This window comes from Callithrix jacchus, chromosome 7, assembly GCF_049354715.1.
Source record: "Callithrix jacchus isolate 240 chromosome 7, calJac240_pri, whole genome shotgun sequence".
Classification (NCBI taxonomy): Eukaryota; Metazoa; Chordata; class Mammalia; order Primates; family Cebidae; genus Callithrix; species Callithrix jacchus.
This window is the reverse complement of record NC_133508.1, coordinates 15,503,370-15,521,164: the sequence shown is the minus strand read 5'-3', so window position 1 is coordinate 15,521,164 and position 17,795 is coordinate 15,503,370. Positions and strand designations below refer to the sequence as shown.

The 17,795-nt window shown below is 44.6% G+C and overlaps 1 protein-coding gene across 6 annotated transcripts in view; it reads left to right on the top strand.

Moving 5' to 3' along the window:
• Positions 1-17,795, top strand: part of FAM107B (family with sequence similarity 107 member B) — an 81,782-nt gene that overhangs the window by 46,995 nt on the left and 16,992 nt on the right. The window contains exons 1-2 of one of the 6 annotated variants that reach the window (XM_078329524.1): positions 964-1,104; positions 2,960-2,993. The exons of 4 other annotated variants lie outside the window; for them this stretch is intronic. The gene's annotated coding sequence lies outside the window, so the exon portion shown is untranslated. Of the gene's footprint in view, positions 1-963; positions 1,105-2,959; positions 2,994-17,795 lie in introns of those variants that run through there. One more of the 6 variants, XM_035306823.3, reaches the window with a different exon arrangement.

Here is a 17,795-nt window from a genome sequence, read left to right as displayed (position 1 = left end):
ATTCTTAGTACATGTTTCCTGCTTTGACCCTTTTCTATTCAATAACGAAGACATGGGTACTGTATTTATTTTAGCCACAAAACTATCTGTGTATCTTTGAGAAGTGAGCAGAGGTCTAAACGTCAGAAACTCTGCCGAGGTGGCCTTCTTCTTTTTGTTTTTTTTGAGACTGAGTCTCGTTCTGTTGCCAGGTTGGAGTGCAGTGGCATGATCTCAGCTTATCGCAACCTCCGCCTCTCGGGTTCAAGCCATTCTCCTGCCTCAGCCTCCCAAGTAGCTGGGATTACAGGGATGCGCCACCACGCCCAGCTAATTTTTGTATTTTTAGTAGAGACAGGGTTTCACCATGTTGGCCAGGATGGTATCGATCTCCTGACCTCATGATTCACCTGCCTCAGCCTCCCAAAGTGCTGGGATTACAGGCGTGAGCCACTGTGCCCAGCCAAGGTGACCTAAATCTTCGCCTGCTATTCCATTGCAGGATGCCTTGTGAAGCGAGGTATGGCCTGTGGCCCAGATGGGCCAGGGAGACCTCAAGTGAGGGACAGCAGCGTGGGGCACACGGTAGGTGTTAGTCAAGTCTAGAGGTTGCACATGGCTTTGTTTTGTCTAGAGCAGAGCTCTCCTTAGGTTGGGTCTGTGACAAATGTGAATATTACGGCCTGGCCTGATATCTGGCCTGTTGAGTGCTGACTGGTATATTTCCTTTTTCAACCAGAGAATCCTGGCCAAGCCCCGAACAGTCCAGAAACCCTAAGATCAGCATTTCTAGATCTTCTATGCATTTGGGAGGAGTCACCTTCGATGACTTTATCAATTGAAAATTTCTGATATCAAATTACTGGCCTTTCAGTCAGTCAGTTCTGATGACAGGAAGGACCAGGGCTCTGGAAAGTCACTTTGAGCTAATCATTATTAATCAAATAGTGCCACTATTTATATTGAGTATCGAGAAGAGAATGTAATGCTGTGTGACCGCAGTTTGCCTTCTCTCTGTGCTGGGTCACCTGCCAGTCCCGAGGGCCCCAGACAGCAGCGCACAAGCTTCCACAGGGATTCCTCTGGATCAGAGGTCTGGTTATTCTGCATTACACCTGCAGACAGGTAAAATCAGATTTCTCATGTCTCCCCTTTTGGGGGTTGGGTGTGTGGGTCTGAAAGGCCTGTCGTGCTTGGCCTGACTACACTGCCCAGTGTGGTGGGTACACGTGCGCGTGCGTGTGTGTGTGTGTGAAGGAAGTCTGCAAGTTTAGCGTTGGCCTGTCCTAACTAGTGAGGACCTTTCATCACCTAGGCTGGGGCTCAGGTGAGGACACTTTGACGCAGAGGGGTGAACTTGCTTTCTGAAGGCACAGAGCCTCTTGGGTGGCAGAGCAAGGACTGGGCCTGAAATTTCTGATGTTTAGATCTGTGCTCATTGACAAAGCCATGATGTTTAATTGCAGAGAAAATGGAGCAGCAGCAGATGCAGTGAGGAAACAGATAATGCCCAGTTTTTCCAAGTCACTGAAGCGAATCTTTTTTCTCTGCAGTGAACATTTTAAGAGAAAACAAAATTTGTTTCTTGCTAATCGGGTGGAAACAACTTATTTAAAGAAACTAAGAGTGAGCAAAATAAAAGTAGAGTAAAAACAAAAGTAAAATGTTTAGAATACTTTGGTAATCAGGCATTAAATTATGTCAGTGGGGGTATGATTCCAAGTTCATAATGTCATCACAGCTTAATTAAAATACTAGATATAAGTCCTTCTTTGTTAGATAATATTATTTATTCCAGTAGTTTTATAATCACTGTTTTTTTCTTGAGGTAAAAAAACATTGTATCTCTTCAAATTATTAAACAACCTTAAAATAACCATGTCCTGTTTCCCAAACATTTATAAATTCCATCATTTAGGCTTATTGGTACTTTTCTCCACGTCAAGATTATGACTTTGGTTATAAATTCCTTTGGTTTGAAAAGGTAGTGATTTCTTAATACCTGGGAAATAGTTTCTATAATAATTAGTTGTATATTTATAATGTCAAACAAGGAGCTGGACTGCTTATGACTGATCTGAGCAGGCAGTGTTGTGTACTGTGCTGTGAAAATGATGTAGGCCTGACAATTACAGGTGACTTGTTACACTATCGGAGCTTGCACACTCACAGTTGTTCTCCGCTTGCTTCAGAGAATGCCTGATTCAGTCCTCAGGTGAAGGTGCATTATTGGCCTGTCGTTCATCCACTTGGTTAAATGAACTGTTAGTTGATGTACTTCAGTTAACTTCAGTGACCGCCCGTCACTGCTTCGTGTTGACCCGCTTTTTCAGTAGAGAATTGGAGGGGATCGCATTTGTCAACTGCTGTACACAGGAAAGAAAGGGACCATGTAACCCTGTTTTGAAAAATTCTGTTGAAACTTACTAGCTGCTTAGTACTGGTACTTCCTGTTTCCAAAACCAGTATTTATGCAGTGCCACACTCCATTGTGAGATTGTTTATTGTCTTAAGCAGAACTCCTGGCATGGAGACCCCGTCCCTCTCATTTATGCGACATCTCCAGGTCACAAGTGGCCCAATCCATTCCACACCAGCAGTATCAGCCTTCATTCCTCTCCTGCCTCCCTTCTGTTGGGTGGTAAAGACCTTGTTGGGTGAATACGTTTCATCTAGTGACTGTTCCAGCACATTCCTCCTGCCTGGCCCTTATGGCTCTCTGCCTGCCATTGTCTTGGCTTTGAATTAAGCCTGGTACCTTTGCCCTGTCTGCGCAATGCTAGCACCCACCTCCCTTCCTTTAGTAAACATACTCATGATGGGTGTCAATTTCTCACGTCTGCAGTGCTGTGAACTAGGTCCTGCTATGGTAAGGTTGGTGGAAAGTATTCATGGGGGAGGTATGTTTGTGGGGTGGGGCAGTGGGAGGGTAGAGGAAAAAGAGATAAAGAAAAAACCCTGTTTCTAACTCTCTAAACAGGCGAGGCCAGCTAACCTAAGATGCCTGTGATAAGGTGAGTCCATGTGTACTATACATTAATTACATATGATATATGTATGATATTGAGCCTCTGAGGATGGGCCAGAGGCGTCAATCCATGCAGCAAGCCTGGGAGATGAACACAAGGAAAAACGAGCTCAGAAAGCCACCTGACCCCCTCCAAATGGCTTTATGATGAGTCAGCCTGCATTTGAAGCCTGGCCTTCCCATTATTAAGTGTATGAATTTCAGCAAGTTTCTTAGCCTGTCTGGCCCTCAGAACCTACCTGAGAGTGTTGTAAAAATTCACTGAGATAATGGCAGTTAGGACTGCCCAGCTCAAAGCTAGTATTAGTTGAGTAATTATTTTCCTTGTTTTTGTTGCTGAACTAGGAGCAGCTGATACGGGACAGAGCTGGGCTGAGTTTCTCAGACTCTAAAGCTCAGGCTCCTTGTTTGAGTCATACTATTAACTGTTGCCTTATCTCTTTTGGTCAGGAAGAAAAGTACCTCAATTCTTAGTGTCTCCCCTGCTGTTTTTGCCCAGTTTCCTGTGTGGTGGGGTTAAATGGCCCTTGACTCTCTGGTTCCTGGTAGCAGGGACTGGAGAACTCATAATCCCAGCTACTCAGGAGGCTGAGGCACGAGAATCGCTTGAACTCGGGGGGTGGATGGGTGGGTAGCAGTGAGCCAAATTCTTGCCACTGTACTCCAGCCTGGATGACAGAGTAAGACTCTATTTAAAAAAAAAGTTCATTATTTCAGTTTGTTGTAATGCTTGTTGTGACCCACTAAACTAATTTTATGACCCACTAACAGACTGCCCAGCAGCTTGAAAAATCCTGCCCTAATTCACTTCTTAAGCTTGCCACAATAAATTGGCAGCTCTCTTAAGACTAGTGAAAGCACATGAAAACGTCCAACAGAAATGTACATTTGGGTAAGCTGCTGTACACCACCTTTCAGGATCCCTTCCAAATGGGAAACATTTAAACAGCTGGATTTGGGTTAGTATTACTGATAGTAAGACATCGTCTTCTCTTCCACCTAATCTCTAACCTACCCTTCTCCAGTTGTTAAAAAATAATCTCAAATCCTTTTACCTGTATGTGGACAAGGAAGGGAATACAAATTTAAGATGACTTCACTCATTATATTTGTTCACAGTGAGTATGTTTTTCCCCTACATCATGATGAAAGCTGGGGAATAAACGGGACTGAAACAGTCGGTTTCCCCCCACTTACTAACATACTCTGTAAGGCAGGTCCAACAGTTTGTCCACAAGTAAAATGAAATTAGCTTCAAATGCATTTTCCTTCATTTAAAAAAAAACACAGTGAAAGTCAGTTAATAGGTTTCTTAATGCCAAAACAATAATTCTACCTGTATAATTTTCTAAGCAGCTGAACAGAATTCCAAACCCTTAGCTTAAATTAACAATGGGTAGAAGGAAGTTCTCGGCTTCCCAAAATGCTGGGATTACAGGTGTGAGCTACCACGCCTGGCCAAAATAATGAATTTACCAGAGTACACAACATGTCATGAAGGCAAGTATTTCTCCTGCAAAGCTTGACTTCATTTTTTTTTTCCATTGTGGGGTGTGTGTGGGTATTGGGCCATTGTATATAAATAAAGTGGGTTACAGACAGAAAAATTTAAAAGCCTCTGATCTGGAATATTTTAGAAAGTTTATCAGACTTTTTTTTTTTTGAGACCGAGTCTTCTTCTATTGCCCAGGCTGGAGGGCAGTGGTGCAGTCTCGGCTCACTGCAACCTCCGCCTCCTGGGTTCAAGCAATTCTTCTGCCACAGTCTCCTGAGTAGCTGGGACTACAGGAATGTGCCACCACACCTGGCTAAGTTTTTGTATTTTTAGTAGAGATAGAGTTTCACCGTGTTAACCAGGATGGTCTCGATCTCCTAATCTCATGATCTGCCCACCTCAGCCTCCCAAAGTGCTGGGATTACAGGTGTGAGCCACTGTGCCTGGCCCAGAGTTTTTTGGAGCAAGTCCAATTGTGTATAGGAGGAAGTGCTTATAGCCGAGTCTGTCTTAGCTGTATTTCCATCACCATTGAGTGGATTCATCCTGACCCTTTTTAGGGTTTAGGACTTTGGTCATCACAGTGACAATGTTTTCCCTTTTTTTTTTTGGAGGTGGAGTTTCACTCTTGTTACCCAGGCTGGAGTGCAATGGCGTGATCTCGGCTCACCACAACCTCTGCCTCCTGGGTTCAGGCAATTCTCCTGCCTCAGCCTCCTGAGTAGCTGGGATCACAGGCACGCGCCACCGTGCCCAGCTAATTTTTTGTACTTTTAGTAGAGACGGGGTTTCACCATGCCGACCAGGATGGTCTCGATCTCTTGACCTCGTGATCTGCCCGCCTCAGCCTCCCAAAATGCTGAGATTACAGGTGTGAGCCACCGCGCCCGGCCGACAATGTTTTTCCTTCCTTCTGTGGTTCCCACTAAGATCTTCCCAAGCATCATTTCTGGGTGGGAGAGTCACACATAGCCAAGCCAGTTGTCACAGGCACAATTACACAGAGTAGATGTGACCACACAAACTGTCCTTTTCAAATTAAAAATGTTGTTTCTCTAAGGCTGTCATTTTTCTTTTCTCTACACTAAATACAATAGTTCAAGATTCTTTACAATAGAACTGCACTGTATGGCATGGAGGGCAGGTCTGTGAGAGGCTAAATGTGTGTCAAAAGTAGACAGGAGGCACAGTCCAACCTCTGTAGGGTTGAAATATGAAAAATTAGTGTCACAGGCCACAAAGAAGGCTCCAAAGGTTAAGTAACGTTTACCCAAACGTTACTTGCCGCCAAGAAGGCACTGCCACCTGGGAGACGGTGGTTGCAGTGGGAGGCTGAGTGAGACTCTGTCTCATAAATAAATAAATAACATTACTTGAACATAGAATTGGGGAGAATTTGATAAAGCCAGAAAGGTACACATAGGGACTATTGTGGAGACTGGCATTTCAGTAGATGAAGCTATAGCAGGAGAAAAGAGACCCCTTAACATTGGTGATAATATAGTTATCAAGTATAACAGTTTTTAGTAATAGTGATACAGAGATTTTTTTTTCCAGAGCTAATGTATTTTGTAAGTGAAAAATAAGGTTTATGTCTTCAATTCTAAAGATTTGTAGATGAAATTAGGAAAATAATGTCCTTCCTAATTAACATGTCCTGTGTACCATTGTGTTTATGTTTTTTCTACTATAAACTGAATTTTAAAATCTTGGATAAAGTATACTCACAAATACTTCAAATCTTACTCAGTTTGGCATTTGTAAGGTTATCGGCTGGGCATGGTGGCTCATGCCTGTAATCCCAGCACTTTGGGAGGTCAAGGCAGACAATCACCTGACCTCAGGAGTTCAAGACCAGCCTGGCCGATATGGTGAAACCCCATCTCTTGATAAAATAGAAAAATTAACCGGGCATGGTGGGTGCCTGTAGTCCCAGCTACTCAGGAGGCTAAGGCAGGAGAATTGCTTGAACCTGGGAGGCAGAGGTTGTAGTGAGCCGAGATTGCGCCACTGCACTGCAGCCTGGCTGACAGAGCAAGACTCATCTCAAAAAAAGATTATAAACCAAAATTTAGAGAGTTACTTTTGGATTTTGTTCTGTCAACTCTGAGTTGCTTGGGAAAATTTTAAAAGAATTTCTCATTTTTCACAGCCTTTGTGCTGCATTTTAAGTACTCAATCCATTTAAGAAGGTAAAACTATTCTACTGTAATTAAGCTTTTCAGGTTAGTTTTTTTAAAGCATAAAGGAAGTAGTTAGCTATGATACATCTGTGGTTTCTTGTTAGAAAATTATTTTGTAATTGTTCCTGCAGAAATGTTTAATGATTTCCTTTACATCCAGCTGTCGGTAAAAGTTTTCTTTATGAATATGTTGACATGTCCTTTGTCCTTGTCCTTTTCATTTAAAGTAACCAGTAGCTGCTATTTATGTAAATGTTACAAAGATACTGTTAAAAAAGTTCTGACCGTTGTGATAAGAGCTGTGAGCGAGGTCAAAGCTGATGGCACGCTGGGTTCTTGGGTAATGAATTCTGTTGCAACAAAAGAAACGAAAGCCTGACAGCTTGGGTCACTTCAGGGAAAGCAGCAGAGTTCTCCACTTGTGTGGACTTAGGATCAGGTAGCGCATTTACTTAAGGGTTCCCATGCCCCCCTATTCTGTTCTTTCCCCGAGTCATTATTGCTGCTGTAGGATTTAAATCTGTCGATAATGGGCTGGGTGCAGTGACTCATGCCTCTAATCCTAGCACTTTGGGAGGCTGAGGTGGGCACATCACCCGAGGCCAGGAGTTCAAGACCAAGCCTGGCCAACATGGTGAAACCCATCTCTACTAAAAGATAAAAATTAGCCAGGCATGATGGTGGGTGCCTGTAATTCCAGTTACTTGGGAGGCTGAGACAGGTGAATCACTTGAACCCGGGAGACGGTGGTTGCAATGAGCGGAGATCACACCATTGCATTCCAGCCTTGGCAGCTGAGCAAGACTCTGTCTCAAAAAATAAATAAAATAGAAATCTCTCGATGATGTGTTGAGACACTGGGGAAACATTACTTGACCATAAAATTATTAGATAGTAACAGACTTGATTGCAATGCAATGAATTGCCAGCATGAGTAATTTGGAGGATGTATTGGTTCTCGGGGCAAAAGACCTCATACCAGACAACTGAGGACTAGAGTGGCAGAGTCGGGGGTAGATGGTGGTGGTTCTCACAGACCTGTGTAGTGGGAGGAGGAGTGACTCTTAAGGCTTTGTTTTGAGAGAGACAGAGAGAGAATTGACTTGAGGATGGAAGCTACAAAGTAAACACGAGATGATTGCAGTCTCTTAAAAGATCCTTAAAAGCATCCTGTTTGAGTCAAGATGAATCGGATCACTTCACTTCTGTAGGATCTGGATTATGACTGATGTCCCTGATCCTCATCACTAAAATGAAGTGATATTTCTCCAAGGCCTCTTTTAACTCTAGAATTACATGAATTTTTGAAATGTTGAATATTTTCTAAACAGCTTCCTTTCCATTCCCATAAGAAAAAAGGCTGTTATGCTCTGTAGACCTTGAGGCACCCGATGTCTGTCTGGGCATTTACCGGTGAGCTCTTGTTTTTAGGCTTTCATCGTTCTGTGTTCCTTGTTTGCCAAGGAGGATGCTGTCATTTTCCCATGCTGCTTTTAAGTTTTCCTGTGTCTGTTACTGTCAGTACAGGTAGTGAAAGGCTTCAGCAGAGTCCTGTGGGGAGATGAGTTTCTGGATTTGGGTGTGCTATGATGGGGTGACCGAGCTCACTGGTGATGGTGAGTGAGCGTCTCCTGCAGCCAGGGTTGCCTTGCTTTGTTTACTCGTGACTCGGCAAGGCAGCCTGTGGCAAAATGGCAAGGCCTGGTGTCTTGGAACCACAAGCCTCCAGAGGGCGTTGAATTAATGTACAGAGTTGAATCAGAGAAGGTTCAGAGTTGGTGTCGTTTATTGCGTTATTCCACTGCCCACGCTCACTACAAATGTGTTTACATTTCAACGTTTGCCAAAGTCCCCTTAGTTTAAAAGGGAGGCTTCATGTAAATGGAAAAGCTGAGGCTAAAAGGTCTAAACTTCTCTCCTCTTCGTTACTTTTTGAAGCTTTCATTATAGATGCTGTGTTACTCAGCATTTCTAAGAAACTCCCATTGCTCTTGTTTCCCTTTCAGCTTGGAGCTGGGATCCAGAGTAGCTAAATGAGGCGCCTGGCTTTCCCTTTGTCGGGAGGATGGCCTGCCTTTGAAGGCAGCTGAATTTTGTATGTGTCTTAGTCTTTTCAGGCCGCCGTAACAGATGTCATAGATAGTGGCTTAAACAATAGATGGTTATTTCCTCACACTTGTGGAGGCTGGAAGTCCCAGATCATGGTGCCAGCAGGTTGGGTTCCTGGTTTGCAGACAGCCATCTTCTCACTGGGCCCTCACATGGCATTGGGGCTGGAGAGTGCAGGGAGAGAGATTGAGAAAGAAAGCTCTGGTCTCTTTTTTTTATAAGGACACTGATCCCATCATGTGGGCTGTAGCCTCATGACCTCATCTAAACCTAATTATCTTCCAAAGGTCCTACCTCCAAATATGTCACTTTGGGGGTTAGGGTTTGAACATATGAATTTTGGGGGGACTCAGCATTCAGTTGGTAACAGTGTGTGTGCATTGCGTGTGCGTGTGTATGTGTAGATCAGGGTTGATCAGAGTCCACCTGACAGCCATTGCCATCCTCTCTTCCCTGCTCGGTGCAAATTTGCATTCCCCCCACCCTTTGCGCAGAGTGGTCATCTGACCCTGTTCTGGCCAATGAGGTGGAGGAGGAAGTCCCGGGGGCTTCTGGGAGTGCCTTCCCTCGCTCCCTTGTGTGCCTGGGGCGGTCGAGGCAAGGCAAGGAGAACAGCCCAGGTCCCTCCTGCTAAGCGCTGGAGCCGCCCTGGGCTAACTCCAGCACTCTCCAGAGCTGCTGAGGAGCCCTGCGCTTCCTGCTACTCTCAGCCAGGTGCTGTTACCTGTGCCCCACGCAGCCTCAGGGACCTGTCCACAGGGCACAAGTGCCTTCACTCCAGCTGGCAGGAGGTGCAGTCGGAAGAGCATATGGTCCCTGAGGCCTCCCTGTGCCTCCCCCTGGACCCCGGGGTGTCCCTATTTGCAGTTGTTGACCCTTGGGTGCGTCTTTCGCGTCTGCTCTCTTCTTCTCCAGGCTGGGAGTGCCTGGACCATGTCTCGTTTCCCTCTCTATCTTCAGGCCCACCCTGTGCTCCCCCGTAGGAAACATGGTGACCTAGTGACCGGTTCAGTCACCCAGCCAGTGCTCCGGGTCCTGGTCTTGCTGACAGCGGTTGGTTTGCTCCTCTCTTGATTTTGGTGCCCTAAGAAGCCTACCTATTTGGTCGTTTACAGAAAGCCCATGAGGTGGCGGGAAGAAAGGGAAGTGGGAAAACAGACTATAATTAAAAGGGCCTGGGCCATGGAAATAGCTGTTCTCTAGGTTTTGGTTAGAGACAGACAATCCTCCAAAGACACAGACAGAGATGCGTCCCAATCCCCACGCTCAGTTTTCATTGCGGAAGCAGAAATCAAATAAGAGCCAACTTAAATTCTTTTAATTATGGAACATTCTAAGCAACCAGAAAAAACACATCATTGTCACCATTGTTTCTGGCATTAAGGTCTCTTTTCTCTTTTTAAGAGTGAAAAATGAAGTTTTCCAGACAAACACTTAACTAAGTCAGTATTTTAGAAGTGAAAAATACAGGCGGAATATCCCAAATCCAAAGCTTTTTGAGCTCTGACATGCTGCTCAGAGGAAATGCTTACTGAAGCATTTAGACTGTAGACATTCAGAAATATTCCAGACATTTGGAAATATTCTAAAATCGGAAAAGCTTTGAAATCTGAGACGCTTCTGGTGTTTCGGATAAGGGATGCTCAGCTTGTCCTGAGTGAGTGGTTGGAAGTTAGAACGTATTCATCGTAGAAACAAACCTATTCTACCCACAGTTTGGCCAACGTACAGGGATTTGATTTGAAAAGCTTACAAAATGATAGGATGACTGGCTGTGATTTTACTAGCAAGGAAACAAACCCAGAGAAGTGAAGTCAGGATTTAGGTTTGTGGACCTTTATACTCTGCCATACCTTCCTAGTTACTTCTAACAACAGTGTCGAATTTCATCAGCCAGAAACCACTGGGAACACAAGGTGTGGTTATATGGAAGTTGGTCAGCCAGGCCCAATGTACCCACAAAACTTCTGGGATTATTTTGGAAAGGCAGACTTGGGGTTGTGCTTGTACTGAGTGATTTGAAGGCAGAATTAGAGAACTGGGGCCAGATCTGGGTTGAAGGTGGCCAGTAGGCAGAGATGATTCAGTGATTGGGTATCCTAACAATTTTTATCTAGGAGGTAGGGGATTAAAGTGGAGTTACAGTGTCCTCTTCAGTAAGAATTTGTGGTCATACATGTTGGTGAGAAAAGGGGGCATCTGGTTATTTTCGTGGTAGTAATGTGCGCATGTCTGTGTCGTTTTTTGAGCATTTGTTATGTTCTGATGGGAATATTGGGGTCGGTTTGGTGGTCAGAAGGGTTGAATTTAATTTGTTCACCAACTTAATTTCATTCTGAATGCAGATGCGGGAGGAATTGTAGGTTTTAATAGGAGCAAGATAAAGTGGTAAATAGAGATCTAGAGGATATCTCAATAACTGCATCTGAGCAGTCACTGTTTTTTAAACATTGTAGCTGCTCAATGGTAATACTGCAAATTTAAACAGACAAATGGTTAGTTTTCTCCTACCTCAAGAAGCTTTAAAAATCATCGTAATGATTTTGTGCTGAATTTTGATAGGCTGTAGAAGCAGATAAAAACTGTCGAGCTGTTATTAAAGTGTACTTATAATTAGAATATATTTTTATAGTCTTCACATATGCTGTCCAGTTATTGATCAAGAGGTAATGTGAATGGTGATGTTACTCACAGTGCCAAAACACCCCCAGATCAGTGGAAAATGCGGACAAGGAATTTAGGAAATTTACAAGAGCAGTCAGAAGCTTGAGGCAGCGTTGGACAGTGGAGTGGCCTGGGTTCTGATCTTGGCCCTAGTCCGAGCTCTGCCACCGTGTGGTCCAGAATGTCTTTGCCACTCTCTGAACTTAGTCATTTCATCTCTCTGGGCCTCAGTTTCCTCATCTGTCATAATGAGGAAGTTGAACACATGGTCTCTGTGTTCCTTCGAAAGCTTCTGTCATTAAGTCTGTTTGAAGATAGAGTCTGTTCTTTAGTTTGTTTGGCCAGTTGGGCCGGGTCATAAACATTATGGAATTATTATTCAGCTCATGAAGACAGGAATGTCCGAGGGCTTTGAACGCTAGTCCAGCAGGAAATTTTCCTTCCTCTCAGGCATGATTAGGCCTAAATCAACCATCTTCTTAGTCCATCCCCTTTGTAGTTTCCTGAGATGAATGACTGCGGTGTTTTCTCCTCAGAAAATAACACAGGAGAAAAATACCAAGGGAGACTTTTTATTCAGGAACTTGCCGTTTAGGAATTAAGTGCCATAACTTTATTTTGCTGATTTTAATTTTGGGACCATACAATGATGTAATATAAATATTTAAGGATTCTGTTAAATGCAAATTTTGAAATCATGTCAAAACCAAAAAAGGACAATAAGTCAGTCAGAAGTTGTTATCATTTCAAAGCTGGTGACCAGGTGGTTTGGAAACTGTGTATGGGATTCCTCCACTCCAGCAGGCAACAAATGCCTTGTGTGTTTAGTCAGTATCATGCTGCATGCTGTTGCTGAGGGCATTCGAATTTTTGCTTACATTCGCTGGTATTTAATGTGCACTTAGATCTAAATATCTTTTTTTACCCTTCAAAGATGTCAACCAGGTATTCATCAAGAGGTATGTTAATGGTGCTGTTGGTGACAGTGCCCAAGATGCCCCCAGATCAGTAGCTTTGTGACAGAAGTGCTGAACCACTATGAAGGTGGTCACACAACAGTGGGATGCATCCTGCCATTAATTTAGCAGAAAGAGCACAGAGCACGCATCCAAATCGGAGGGTTAATATAGAGAGGCGCTGTAGCAAAGTGATTCAGAGCGTGGACTCTGGAGCTAGCTGCGTGATGCTGACACTTAATTAATTAGCTTTGTGGATTTAGGCAAGTCACCTAGCCTCTCTGGGCCTTAATTTCCCCATCTGTCCAATGGAATAAATTCAATGTCTACCACAAAGTTTATATGACACTTAGCAAACATGAAAACACAGGTTGCTGGGCCCATCCCCTAGAGACCCTGATTCACTGCATCTCAGGTATTTGCGTTTAACCAATTCCATGGGTGGTGCTCATGCTTCGGACCCTGGGATGACACTGAGGATCGCATGCTGTGCGTTTGTACACACAGACACATGTAGGCATTTAGTTTACTAAATAAAGCACATGCTGTTTGGAACCTGATGTTTTTCTCCTATTTAGTGCATTGTGAATATTTTCCCTTTCATTATTTATTCTAATAATAGATGATTTTAAGCTGCATTGTATTCCTTATTAGATATTTAAATGGTTTCCATTTTTTTCCAGTATGATAGATTGTGCTGGAAAAAATATTATTCTGTATACACTTATCTACATCTCTGTTGGTCTTTTTAGGATAAAAAAGTGGAATTACCAGGGTCAAGGGTGTGTTCATGATAAGGGCTTTTGCTACATACTGCCAACAAATTCTTCAGAACGAGAGAGTAGCAGAAATTTATCTTCTTACAAGTAGTCTATGAGAGTAGATGCTGGTTTTCTAAATGTAAGGGAATAAGGAGAAAACTTCATCGTTAACTTTTTTCATGTGTATTTGGGCTTTGGTGGGAGTAGGCAAGAAAAATATCCGTGGATTTATAGAGTAAGCAAAGGTATGCAGGAAAAACTAGAGAGGAATAATAGGGCTGAACTGTGGCTCAATTTCAGGGGAGTTTCTGGGATTCAGACTTGAATTAACTGAATGGTGCTCCAATGTGTACTTGATATCGGTGATTTTATGCAAAGAAGAATAAACATTGGCTGCTTTTTATTTATTACATATGGTATGGGTGGCTATTGCTGCTAGTTCAAGGGTCTTGATTTTTTTAGTGTTTCTTGACTGTGGTAGCTGGGAGCCCCAGGATTGAGACTTTTGATTAAATAACATCTGCTCCACTCTGCCTTCCTGTGTGGGCCTCTAACCCTGGGCCAAGGAGTTGAGGCTTTCCTTGGGGTGCTTGGAGTAAGGGTGGATGCAGCTTGGGAAATTCAGCATCAGTACCTAAAAAGATAAAGTAGGCTTCATGTAGAGAAGTCTGATTCTTGCGAACAGGGGTAAGTGGGAGTAGAGGCCAAGGTGGGGCCCTGCACAGGTCGGTCAGGCCCTCAAGGTGGGACAAGAGCTGTAGAGCCCTTGGTTATAAGCCTGTGTGGTGGAGACCAGCAGATAAGCCAAACTCTTTATTATCAGAACATTTCACTAATAAGGGATCTCAAGGGTCATCTGGCACAGCCTTCTCTTTTTGCAGATAAGGAAGCTAAGAATTTATAATTTCAGTTAAACTTTACCATATAATAAGTTTTTAAAAAAATTTTTAGGATCAGTTAGTGAACAGAATTGGCTGCTTTTTATTTCCTTTTTCTGGAAGAGCTGAACTTTGGAGAGTTGTGGCTGCATGGTGGACAGGAGAAGCGGGAAGGACACAGTGCGGTCTCTCATTCGGCCTGGGGAGCGGGCTGATTTCAACTCTTTCTGCACTGCTCCTGAACTGGTTTCTTCTTGGAATTCAAAAAAAAGTGTTTTCTTCTTTTCCTTTTAGTAAAGAAACACATATGAGAGTTATTCCTTTTAAAAAGCAACAGCTCCCCTGAATATAAGCTGTGCCTTTTACCACTGGGTGACACTGTTAGACCACAAAACATTCTTCACTGGTAAAATCAAGAGTTCTTGAATTTCAGATTTCATCAAGCTACTTTACATAGGAGAGAGAAACTCCAAATCACTTAATAGTCATCTATCAAATGTTATTTGATAAGTGTAATTTATCAGTTTTAAGGCCAATGAGTTTAAGGTAATCAGTTATTAAATAAATCCATTAATTGGGCAGGATTTCAATTGTCTAAAAGTTTTTGAAGATTCCCGTGCTGCGTATTAAAGAACCACTGATTATTTCGTGGGACTGTTTATGTAACCCAGTGTACTCATGTATCCATCCCCACCAGACAAAAGTCTAAGTTACCTTTCTTTGGCAAAAGACTCACTGTTCATACATAGCAATTAATGTTACAGACTTTTAGTGAGGATTTTTTTGAGCCATCTTATTGAAGAGAAAGCAAGTCTGTTGGTTAGAGAGACGGGTGTTTGGTTTTCTGTACTGGTATGTGTTAAGAAGAATGAATGTCTCACTAGTTCCGATGTCTTTCAAAATCAGACAGAGAATTGGTGCAAAGCATGGGTTGACTCTGTTTTGGCTCCTTTTGGAAATCTGATGTCCGCCCTTCTGAGCATAACTTGAGCATTATCTGGTCAATTTTAGCTGACCACTAAGTGTGATCAATATGCTTCTGAGGATAAGAAATGAGTGCGAGTGAGGCCTTCCCTTTGTGGGCTTACCATGAGAAAGAAGACAACTTTAAATTTCATTTTAACAGAAGCAGACTTTGGTGTCCCTGGAGAGGCATTAACGGAGTCCTGCAGGAATGTAAAGGGGGACACTGAGGAGGAGCCAGGGGAGATTTGGTGGAGGGAGCCCCCCGTTTGATACTTTAAGCCACCCATGCTATCCTTTTCATTTGATACTTTTTTTTTTTTTTGCAATGGAGTCTTGTTGTATTGCCCAGGCTGGAGTGAAATGGTGCGATCTCAGCTCCCTGCAACCTCTGCCTCCTGGGTTCTGGTGAGTCTTGTGCCTCAGCCTCCTGAGTAGCTGGGACTACATTTTTTTTTTTTTTTGAGATGGAGTCTCGCTGCATTGCCCAGGCTGGAGTGAAGCGGTGTAATCTCAGCTCACTGCAACTTCTGCCTCCTGAGTGCAAGCAATTCTCATGCCTCAGCCTCTCCCGAGTAGCTGGGACTACAGCTGGGACAGGGAGAGGGTGGTCCATGCCTGGCTTATACTTATTTATTTATTTATTTAATTTATTTATTTGAGACAGAGTTTTACCTTTTACCAGCCAGGCTGGTCTCAAGCTCCTGAACTCAAGTGATCGGCCTGCCTCAGCCTCCCAAAGTGCTGGGATTACAGGTGTGAGCCACCATGCCTGGCCCATTCAGTACATTTTAATAAGGTGCATAGTGTGACATATAGCCTGGGGCTGGGGGGAGGCAATGGCCAGAGATTCGAGGGCCTCTGGAGGTCAGCCAGAGGCATAAGGAGTCGGCGGCTCCAGCTTTCTCCTAGCTCTTCTGTGTTTGCTAGTCACTGTGTGGCCACTGCTACTTTGTATGGTTTATGTACAAGTCATCATGCCAGAGCAGAGGGGAGAGGATGGAAGTCACTCAGAGGTCTTTTCCCTTCTGCAGAGATTCACTTCTGTGCCCTTCAAGGGGAGACAACATGGAAACACGTGGGAAATTAGCTCACAGGCCAGGGAAGTGCCAGGGGCAAGGGGCGTCCAGTGGGGTGTTCCATAGCAGTTCAAACCAGAGGAGATCTCCCCGGAGGAGAGGCCTGGGGAAGATGGGGGAGGCAGGTTGTGAGCTGGTCTTTGCAAGGTGCCTGGAGTTTTACTGGCTGGGGGCAGGGATTTCTGCCCAAGAGGAAATTGGGAGCAGCGGTGGAGATGGGAATGCGCATGGGCTCAGTGTGTACTGGCTGACTGGAGTTGATGCCAGAAAGTTAAGAACCACACATGTGAAAAGGTAATTGAGGACTTGCTCTCGAGAAGTTTGAGGCCACGGAAGGCCAAGCAGTTTAGCATCCTCTCCTGAGGTGACAACTGATGCTCGGCTTGGCGGCCCTGATCTGATTAAATGAGTTAGCTCATTGGATTTGACTGGATTAGGGGGAGAGGCAGCCGGGGGGATGGAGGCCATGGAGAAGCCAAGTGCACAATTCCCAGGATGAGAGAAGAATGACTGGCGATAGGGACGATTTTCAGATGCATCTACGGAAGGGAACTGACGATCGATCCTGTGCTCAGGGTTGAAACCTGTGTGGTAGGACCTTTGGGAAAAGTAAGGAAGTTAAGGGAAGATGGCGAGGGATTATTTCTCAGCGGAAGAACAGTGTGTGTGGTATCTTCTTTGTTGCTTTTGAAAAACAATAGCTCCAACTCAAATTTGCCTTAGATGACTTCTGCTACAGTGTAAGCCCTGCGGGGGCGGGGGCGGGGGCGGCGTCGGCTGTGCCCTCTGAGTGTCCTCTCCAGCATCTGGGCAGTGTGTGGCACCTCGGAGCCTTCGGTAAATGGCGAGTCTGGTGGAGCTCAACTTGACGCTTGTTGATCCTGAGGTGAACATTCCAGATTGAAGTTGGAATTTCAGAGCCAGAGCTCGGGAAGATGGGAACGATCTTCATACACGCTTTAGAAACAGCTCATGTAGCAGAAGGGGTAAAGGTGTGTGGGGTCTCCAGAGGCATGATTGAGAGACGAGGACAGGGCTGTGGCCCTCTGCCTGGACTGCTGGTGGCACTAAAGGGAGGGAAGAGGAAGCGTGGGCAGAAAGCTGGGGCGGACAGAGGGAGGGTGGTCCAGGGCTGCCTCTGCATCAGCAAGGAGATGGACATCAGCCCCAGACCCAGAAGAGGCCCAGGAGAGTGTCACCGAAGGAGGGAGCCCTGGGTGGCCTGAGGGAAGCCCCCCGTATTGGACTGTCAGGCAGATAGGAACATGCTGCTTGCTGTGAATAGTTAAAGAATGCCATTTGTTTTATGTAAGTGACCATGGATCACAGCTGTTGAGATAGGCCTTGAGGACCAGAAGCACAGGTACTTCTTACTGGAAAAAGCACCTGCCAGGCCAAGTGACACTGCCAGCCCCTAGGTAGCAGTTGGTCTGGGGAGCATTAGCCAAGGCCCTTCTCAGAGTGAAATTTCACTAGAATAGTTCTCAGGCCCAGCCATTGTCCTGGGAATAAGCCCAAATGCACTTGTTTGGTTGATAAACATTCTGTTTTTGGGCTTCAGATGGGACTGACTAGGCTGGGACATCCAGAACTGCAGAGTAGAGCTGGCTCTGGCTGTGTGTCACCTCCATATGGTGGAGATGGTGGGCATCTGGTTGCCCTCATTTCTCACATAGATGTGCTGCTGTCAGCTGAGCCTA